Here is a 10,662-nt window from a genome sequence, read left to right on the forward strand (position 1 = left end):
TGTTTATAGAATGCTAGGCCAGATATGGTGGCTCATGCCTAGAATCCCAGAGTTTTGAGAGGCCAAGGTAGGAGGATCACTTGAGGCCAGGAGTTGAAGACCAGCATGAGCAACATAGCAAGACCTATTAAAAAACTAACTGGGCATGGTGGCACATGCCTGTAGTCCCATCTATTTGGGAATCTGAGCACACCACTGCACTCCAGCCTGAGTGACAGAGCAAGACTCTGTCTCTAAATCACTGGAACAAATAAATAAATAAAATAGAACACTAAACTCAACAACCACAGAATATACATTATTTTCTAACCACGTTGAAATTAAATTAGAAATTAATAACAAAAAGATATCTATTATATCCCCCCAAATATTTGAAAATTAAACAACACATTTTCAAATAAACTATGCATCAAAGACATCCCAGCAAGGCTGCAGCGATTCCCACTGCTCTGCAAGCTTCACAGTGCCATCCGAGGATGACAAGAAGAAAGACCTGGGAAGTTAGCCAAAAAAGACAAAAACCCAGTGAACAAGTCTGGGGGCAAAGCCAAAAAGAAGCGGTCCAAAGGCAGAGTTTGGGACAAGCTCAATAACCAAGTCTTGTTTGACAAAGCTGCTATAAGGAAACTTTGTATGACAAACTCTGTAAGGAAGTTAGTTTCTAGCTATAGGTTTATAACCCCAGCTGTGGTCTCTCAGAGATTGGAGATTCAAGGCTCCTTGGCCAGGGCAGCCCTTCAGGAACTCCTTGGTAAAGGAATTATCCAACTGGTTTCAAAATACAGAGCTCAAGTAATTTACAACAGAAATACCAAGAGTGGAGATGCCACAGCCACTGGTGAAGATGCATGAACAGGTCCAACCAACTGTACATTTGGAAAAACAAAACTTTATTAAATAAAAAAAGAAATCACAGGGAAATTAGCAAATATTTTTGAACTGAATGAAATAAAAACATGCCATATCAAATTTTATGGGATGTAGCAATGCAGTGCCCAGAGGGAAATCTTTAGTGTCTATTGCTTATATTAGGAAAGAAAAAAGATTTAAAATCAATTATTTACGTTTCTATCTTCAGAAGCTAAAAAAAGAAGGGCAAATTAAACCCAAAATATGTGAAAGGAAGGATATCATAAATATAAAGCAGAAATCAATAAAATAGGCAACAGACAAATAGCATATAAAAATAAATCCAAACATTGGTTTTTGAAAAATTTAATGAAATCAGTAAACTCCTGGTTAGGATGATCAAGAAGAAAGGAAAACATAAGCTGCTATTATAACAAATGAAAGAAAGAATAGATTCTACAAATATTAAAAGGCTAAAAATGAAATACTATGAAGTGTATTATGGCAAAAAATTAAAAACTTAGATTAAAGGAGACAAATTTCTAAAAGAACAAACTTACTAAAACTAACATAAAATCAAATCAATATGTTTAATGCCCTGTATGTTTTTTAAATGGATGTATTATAAAAACCTGCACACACAAAAGAAAACCCAAGACCAGATTGCTCTTCCTTGGTGAATTCTATCAAACATCCAAAAAGGAATTGATGACAATTTTATACAAACTCCTTCACAAAACAGAGGAGAAAATATTTCCCAACTAATTATTATGTCAACAAAATGCTTATACTAAAAACTGACTAAAGCATGAAAAGAAAATTATATATCTATATTCCTCATGAATATAGCCATAGAAATTCTTATTCTCTTGTTTGTTTGTTTTTTTAAGAGTAAGGGTCTCGCAGTGTCACCCAGGTTGGAGTGCAGTGGTGCAAACATAGCTCACTGCAGCCTTGATCTCTTGCGCTCAAGGGATCCCTCCTTCTTTAGTCTCCCAAGTAGCTGGGAAAACAGGCACATGCCACCATGTCCAGCTAATTTTTTGTGGAGATAGGATCTTGCTATGTTGCCCAGCCTGGTCTTAAACTTCTGGGCTCAAGTGATCCTCTCACTTCAGCCTCCCAAACCTGAGATTATAAATGTGAGTCAAGCCCCTGCACCTGGCCACAAAAAAATTCTTAATACAAAATTAGAAAATGGAATACAGCAATATATCAATGGATAATATATCTTGACCAAGAATGTATACCCCAGAATGCAAGATGAATCAATGTAATTCACTACTTCTTAACAGACTAAATGAGAAAAACATATGATGTAGTAAAAGAATTTGACAAAATTCAGTACACATTCATAATTGCAACTCTCAGGAAACCAGCAATGGAAGGAAAGTTATTATGGAAATGTAGATTAAAAGCATAAAGACATACCACATGCTTTAAATGTAGATTAAAAGCATAAAGACATAGAATGATTAAATTTAAGACTGTCAGCATCAAATGTTGGCAAGGATGTAGATTACCAGAGCTTCCATACGATACTGTCAGGAATGCAAAATGGTACAATCACTTTGGAAAAGCTTTGACAGTTTCTTATGAAGACATCCATATACCTACTCTTTAACCCAGCAATTCTACTTCTACATATTTACTCAAGAGAAGTGAAAATGTATGTCCACAAAAAGTCCTGTAGATGAATATTCATAGCAGCTGTATTCATAATGGCCTCAAATGAGAAACAACCCAAATGTCCATCAATAGAATGAATAAACTGTGGCCAAGTGCAGTGGCTCATGCCTGTAATCCCAGCACTTTAGGAGGCCAAGGTGGATGGATCACTTGAATTTAGGAGTTGCAGACTACCCTGAGAAACCTGGCGAAACCCCATCTCTACTGAAAAAATTTAAAACTTAGCCAGGCATGGTGGTGCAAGCCCACTCATAGTCCCAGCTACTCAAGAGGCTGAGGCACGAGGATCACTTGAGCCCAGGAGGTCAAGGCTGTAATGAGCCATGATTAGGCCACTGTACTTCAGCCTGGGCAACAGAGCAAGACCCTGTCTCAAAAAAAACAAATTGGGGTATACTCACACAATGATATAAATAATTACTCATCAATAAAAAGTCTCAATTTCAGGCCAGGCAAGGGGGCTCATGCCTGTCATCCCGGAACTTTGGGAGGCCGAGGCAGGTGGACCACAAGGTCAGGAGTTCAAGACCAGCCTGGTCAAGATGGTGAAACCCCATCTCTACTTAAAGTACCAAAAATCATAAGAAGAAGAAGAACAAGAGGAAGAAGAGGAAGAAAAGAAGATGAAGAATTATTATTATTATTATTGTTATTAACTGGGCATGGTGGCAGGTGCCTGTAATCCCAGCTACTCGGAAGGCTGAGGCAGAGAATTGCTTGAACTTGGGAGGTGGAAGTTGCAGTGAGCTGAGATTGCGCCATTGCACTCCAGCCTGGGTGACAGAGGGAGACTCTGTCTCAAAAAAAAAAAAAAAGTGTCACTTTCAGTACACAGACTTTCCCTTCATCTCTCAGTTTTTACCTTCATGCTTCATCATTGCCATTGTTGAACTATAGTCCTCTGATAGTGGGATGGTTCCCACTTCTTCAGAGGCTACATGGGTAGCCTCTTTGACTCCTTCATGGGTGGCAGGGGGAGCAGTTAAAAAGGAGCAAACCTGATGCATGCAATGACATAGACGGACCTCACAGACACCATGTTGAACCATAAGGCACAAAACAGTACATAACACACAATTTAATTTATGTGAATATGTTGACAAACAACTAAGCTATGGTGAAAAAACACATAATAGAGGATGTCTCTGGAGGGGATGAGAAGGAATGTGAGGAAACTTTCTGGGGTGTTGGAAATGTTCTGTATCTTGCTAGGAGTGTGAATTACCTGGGTATAATTCATTTCTCAAATCTCACTGGATTTTATGCTTAATATTTATACATATTTATATGTATATGTTTTATATTTAAAAGGGTGAAGAAAAACAAGAGCGGGAGAAGGAGGCAGAAGAGGATGAAAGAAAGGAAGCTGTGATGAGGGTATGGGACTGAGATTGAGACTTGTTTGAAAGTCTATATAAAGACAAGCGGCACCTCCCAGCTTCCCATTCCCATCCCGTTCAGCACAATCAACAGCTCCCACTGCTACCCATGGAGGAGTCAAAAGGTGTAGTCTCTGAAGAAATGGGAACAATTCCACAACTAGAAGACTCTAGTTCAAGAAGGTAATTGACGAGGCGTGAAAGTAAAAACTGAGAAGTGAAGGGAAAGTCTGTGTGCTGAAAGTGAGACTCCCTACACAATTTCAGAGCAACAGCAACCAGACATAGTTGTACCCTTAAGGCTGGAGTCTGAAGTATTACTTTTTGAAGAAGCCAAGTTACCCCAGATTAAAGATACTGATATTTCAGGTTCTCCAGTGAAAAAGGCCATCCTGTTTCTCTACTGAGAAGCCCATCGTTAACAAGCAACACACAACAACTGAGTTTCTCATTAGTTTCCCAGTGCTTCATCCTAAGTATAAACAGATATTTGAAAAAAGCACTCTAGAGGAACAGGAGAGAAGAAATGAAAAAGATAACCTTGCTGGAAGAAGAAATCGCATTAAGAATCAGAGAAAGATAATGAGATGGTGCACTAATGAAACACAAGTGGGAGGGCATATTAAAAAATTAAAGAGTCATCATAGATTAATCACTCATCAAAATAAAAAATAGTATAGGTGAAATTAAAATTTTGGTTGAAAAAAATTAGTATGAGAATCAAACTTGAGAAATTTCCCAGAAACTAGAATAAAAGAATCAAGAGATGAACAACAAGAGAGGAAGGACAAGAAACTCAGTCAGTAGATCCAACATCTGAGAAATAGGATTCTAAAAAGAGATGACAGGAAGCAGTAAGAAGAGAATTACTGAAGAAATAATACAGGAAAATTCCCAGGTATGGAAGAGAGTGAGTCTCCAGGCTGGAATGCCCACTGGCGAAGGGCCTAACTGCAAGGTGAATGTGCAATGCAGTCATGCAGGGTGTGCCTGACACAAAGGTCCCTAGCAAAGAGAGGGGCAGTGGGGGCTGAAATGCGCCCAGACTCCACATGCCCTGTACTTGCCGTGCTAGCCTAGAGGAAGGGGAACATATTTCTAACTGGTCAACCCAGAGATTGATCTCCCCAAGAAAGTACCTTCTGTTCCTAGAAGAGAATGACATTTTCTAAGTCACATAAAGATGCCTTTATGCGAACTATTAATTTCCAGAACAATGAAGGAGAAAATGTTTATAGCAGTACAATTTGCAATTGAAAAAATGTGGAAGCAACTCAAATGCCCATCAATCAATGAATGGGTAAAGAAATTGTGATGCCCATAGTCCCAGCTACTTGGGAGGCTGAGGCAGGAGAATTGCTTGAGCCCAGGAGGCAGAGATTGCAGTGAGCCGCGATCATGCCACTGCTCTCCAGCCTGGCCAACAGTGTTAGACTCTGCCTCAAAAAAAAAGAAAAAAGAAATTGTGGTATACATATATGATGGAATACTACTCAGCCATAAAAAGGAATGAATTAATGGCATTTGCAGCAACGGATGAGATTGGAGACTATTATTCTAAATGAAGTAACTCAGGAATGGAAAACCAAACATCATATGTTCTCACTTATAAGAGGGAGCTAAGCTATGAGGACGCAAAGGTATAAGAATGACACAATGGACTCTGGGGAGTCAACAGCAAAGGGTGGGAAGGTGGTGAGGGATAAAAGACTACAAATTGGCTGTAGTGTATGCTGCTCAGGTGATGGGTGCACCAAAATCTCACAAATCACCACTAAAGAACATACTCATGTAACCAAACACCACCTGTTCCCCAATAACCTATGGAAATAAAAATTTTTTAAATAGTGATAATAATAAAATTTATAAAGAAAAAAAGACTCAGATCCAAGGCATGAACACCAAGAGTAAGGAGAAAATACTAAAAACTTCCAGGGGAAAAAAAGCAGTTTACATATAAATGATCAAGAATCAAATGACATTTGACTTGTCATCAGTATATTGGAAGACAGTATGCTTAAGAGCAGTGCCTTTAAAATTCAGAGAGAATGCTTGCAACCTAGAATTCTGCACACAGACAAAAGTAAGAGGGTAGAAAAAAGATGTCTTAGGATATGCACAGTCTCTAAAAGCTTACCTCCCATGTATCCTTTCTCAAGAAAGACATTAATGAAGGCATGTTTCACCAAAACGTGAGTAAGCCAAAAGAGAAGACATAAGATCCAGGAATCAAGGATTTAACCCAAGAAGAGATGAAGGAGATTCTCATAATGACAGTGAAGAGAATCCTAGGACAATGGCTATGCAGCTGGCCTAGAAAGCAGCTCTTCTAGATCAGAGGAGAGCAGTGGAATCCAGCAGGAACATCTGCAGGGGACTAAATGTTACTAACAGATTATCTGGGAGGTTTGACCATGTGGAAAACTACAGAGCTATTGGTGGATGTGAAAAAAAACACAGCCAGATATTTTAAGACAACAAAGCAAATGGCAAACTAAGACACATCTTTCCAGGAAAAACAGAAAGTTATACAAGAAAGGTAATGCATCCGTAGTACACTACTTGGCTTGGGAGTAGACTATATTTCTTTGGTCATAATGAAAACATCAATTTTTGCAGTTTAAAGAAACTACCCCAAGCTCTTTGATATCCCTCTCATCAAATGGCAAGATCTATGTCCCCTGTCCTTGAATCTGAGCAGGTCTTTGGTAGATAGTGGAATATGGAAGAAGAGATGCTGTGGGACTTCTGAGGCAATATCTTCAGAGGCAATTCTGCTTCTGCCTTGCTCACTGGAACACTCACATGTTAAGAGGACTCCAGGTTATCAGGAAGCCCAATCTAGCCCACTGGGAGAGACCACATGGAAAACCCCTGAGATTACACGAAGAGAGATGGAGAGATGGCCTGGCCAGCTCCATCCACTGTCTGACTGCAAGTGCATGACACCACCACTCAGTTGAGCCTTTCCTAATGCCTACCCATAGGGAATGTGAGAAAGAATTGAAAAATGGTAGATGTTTCAAGATACAGTTTTGTAATGATTTGTTAAGCAGCAGTAAATACCTGGAACACTGACAGGAGAGTTATCTAAATATCACTATATATAATTATATATAGTTATATATGTAGAAATGTATGTATAGTAACTATATAACTATTTTGGGACTATATAACTATATTGGAATCTAACCATATTGGGACTATAGGAAGAGGCGGGGAGTGAAAGAGAGTCAAAATTCTTTATTTTAACTCTTTAAATTTAGTAGATAATGTATAAAATCAGTGAACCAGGAGATAGTTATATATACATATATATAAGACAGTGCAAAGAGGAAGGGGAACAAGTAAGAGTTAAAAGTGGTTACCTGGCCAGGCACAGTGGCTCACACCTGTAATTGCAGCACTTTGGGAGGCCAAGGCTGGAGAATACTTGTGCCCAGGAGTTAAAGACCAGCCTTGGCAACATAGTGAGACCCCCACCAACTCTTAAAAAAAAAAGAAGAAGAAGAACAAGAGGTAGAAGAAAAAAAATGGTTACTTTTGGAGAACAGACTAGAATGTGTGGTTGGCAGGGACTACTGTTTTTATAAGCGTCTGGCCGTTACTTAACTTTTTAATGGATGTTCATTTATGATTTTGTTAAAATAAGCATTTTTAAAGAATAACAGAACACATGCAGAACACTTTTTTCCCAACCTTCAACAGAGAAAAACATGGCCTAGAAAGCTTTTCATAAACACCACACATTTCTAGTGCCTACCTGGTATGAATCACTGTGATGGGCTATCACCGTGAAATAAGAGACATTTGTATACATAATCCGAGACCTTGAGACACTTGCAATCTTGTAGGGGAAAAAGAATACAGAAATTCAAAAGAAAAATGGCAAAGATTACCCTTATTTAATCAGGTAAGTGCTATGGACAGCCAGTGTAATAAGCACTGAAAAACCGATAGTTGGGCCCTAAAGATGAGAGAGACTAGAGGAGGCATTGCAGAGGAGGACGGGGGCCCTTATCTTGGGACTAAAGATGGGACTTCGTGTCCACATCTTATTTATTAACACAGTCATATTCTTTGGAAGCTCAGGTATCTCAGCTCCACTCTGTGACTCTGCCCACTCTACATTATTCTCACATATCCTTTCCTCTGTTCCAGTGCGCCAGCCAGTCCCACAGCACCATCACTGGCAATATTAATGATACATTCCTGGAAGACCAGCCACAATAAACAACGAAGATCACTTACATGTATACAGCCCTTTACAGATCACATTTCATCCTCATAACTGATCACATTTCATCCCCATAACTGTGTAGTAGGCAAGAAATCATTTACTCATTGTACAGATAAGGAATCAAGAGTCTCAGATAGATTAAGGGAATCCCCTAAGAGCCCATGGCAGGTAAATGGCAAATTGGGATACAATATGTACTTTGTGTCTCCAGGGTTGGTAGAAAAGCTTAATCCACCCAAAACATAAATTGGTATAATTCTATGCATGCTGTCAGACCCTGTGGTCAAGCCAGAGCCATAGGGTTAGAGATGGAAAGAAAGGGGGAAGATAACTCCTAAATTTTCACTTTATCAGGTTTGTGAACTGCAGTAGAGGAGTTAGGATATAACTAGCACACTCTGGAAGAACTGCAGTGTCCCCTATTCATTGGTTCCAATAAGAAACAAACAGGGTTCTTGATGGAAGCAGCAGTGGTTAGAAAATAGACTAATAGGCCAGGCACAGTGGCACATGCCTATAATCCCAGCATATTGGGAGGCCAAGGCAGGAGGATTGCTTGAGGCCAGGAGTTTGAAACCAGCCTGGGCAACATAGAGAAACCCCATCTCTACAACAAATAGAAAAATTAGCTGGGTGTGGTAGCTCACAACTGTATTCCCAGCTACTTAGGAGNACAAAAAAATTCTTAATACAAAATTAGAAAATGGAATACAGCAATATATCAATGGATAATATATCTTGACCAAGAATGTATACCCCAGAATGCAAAATCAATCAATGTAATTCACTACTTCTTAACAGACTAAATGAGAAAAACATATGATGTAGTAAAAGAATTTGACAAAATTCAGTACACATTCATAATTGCAACTCTCAGGAAACCAGCAATGGAAGGAAAGTTATTATGGAAATGTAGATTAAAAGCATAAAGACATACCACATGCTTTAAATGTAGATTAAAAGCATAAAGACATAGAATGATTAAATTTAAGACTGTCAGCATCAAATGTTGGCAAGGATGTAGATTACCAGAGCTTCCATACGATACTGTCAGGAATGCAAAATGGTACAATCACTTTGGAAAAGCTTTGACAGTTTCTTATGAAGACATCCATATACCTACTCTTTAACCCAGCAATTCTACTTCTACATATTTACTCAAGAGAAGTGAAAATGTATGTCCACAAAAAGTCCTGTAGATGAATATTCATAGCAGCTGTATTCATAATGGCCTCAAATGAGAAACAACCCAAATGTCCATCAATAGAATGAATAAACTGTGGCCAAGTGCAGTGGCTCATGCCTGTAATCCCAGCACTTTAGGAGGCCAAGGTGGATGGATCACTTGAATTTAGGAGTTGCAGACTACCCTGAGAAACCTGGCGAAACCCCATCTCTACTGAAAAAATTTAAAACTTAGCCAGGCATGGTGGTGCAAGCCCACTCATAGTCCCAGCTACTCAAGAGGCTGAGGCACGAGGATCACTTGAGCCCAGGAGGTCAAGGCTGTAATGAGCCATGATTAGGCCACTGTACTTCAGCCTGGGCAACAGAGCAAGACCCTGTCTCAAAAAAAACAAATTGGGGTATACTCACACAATGATATAAATAATTACTCATCAATAAAAAGTCTCAATTTCAGGCCAGGCAAGGGGGCTCATGCCTGTCATCCCGGAACTTTGGGAGGCCGAGGCAGGTGGACCACAAGGTCAGGAGTTCAAGACCAGCCTGGTCAAGATGGTGAAACCCCATCTCTACTTAAAGTACCAAAAATCATAAGAAGAAGAAGAACAAGAGGAAGAAGAGGAAGAAAAGAAGATGAAGAATTATTATTATTATTATTGTTATTAACTGGGCATGGTGGCAGGTGCCTGTAATCCCAGCTACTCGGAAGGCTGAGGCAGAGAATTGCTTGAACTTGGGAGGTGGAAGTTGCAGTGAGCTGAGATTGCGCCATTGCACTCCAGCCTGGGTGACAGAGGGAGACTCTGTCTCAAAAAAAAAAAAAAAGTGTCACTTTCAGTACACAGACTTTCCCTTCATCTCTCAGTTTTTACCTTCATGCTTCATCATTGCCATTGTTGAACTATAGTCCTCTGATAGTGGGATGGTTCCCACTTCTTCAGAGGCTACATGGGTAGCCTCTTTGACTCCTTCATGGGTGGCAGGGGGAGCAGTTAAAAAGGAGCAAACCTGATGCATGCAATGACATAGACGGACCTCACAGACACCATGTTGAACCATAAGGCACAAAACAGTACATAACACACAATTTAATTTATGTGAATATGTTGACAAACAACTAAGCTATGGTGAAAAAACACATAATAGAGGATGTCTCTGGAGGGGATGAGAAGGAATGTGAGGAAACTTTCTGGGGTGTTGGAAATGTTCTGTATCTTGCTAGGAGTGTGAATTACCTGGGTATAATTCATTTCTCAAATCTCACTGGATTTTATGCTTAATATTTATACATATTTATATGTATATGTTTTATATTTAAAA

The 10,662-nt window shown here is 39.3% G+C and overlaps 1 pseudogene; it reads left to right on the forward strand.

Moving 5' to 3' along the window:
- The first annotated feature begins 391 nt into the window (after window positions 1–391).
- Window positions 392–908, forward strand: LOC108303059 (annotated as a pseudogene).
- The last annotated feature ends 9,754 nt before the right edge of the window (window positions 909–10,662 follow it).

This window comes from Cebus imitator, unplaced genomic scaffold, assembly GCF_001604975.1.
Source record: "Cebus imitator isolate Cc_AM_T3 unplaced genomic scaffold, Cebus_imitator-1.0 Scaffold0, whole genome shotgun sequence".
NCBI classification, from domain to species: domain Eukaryota; kingdom Metazoa; phylum Chordata; class Mammalia; order Primates; family Cebidae; genus Cebus; species Cebus imitator.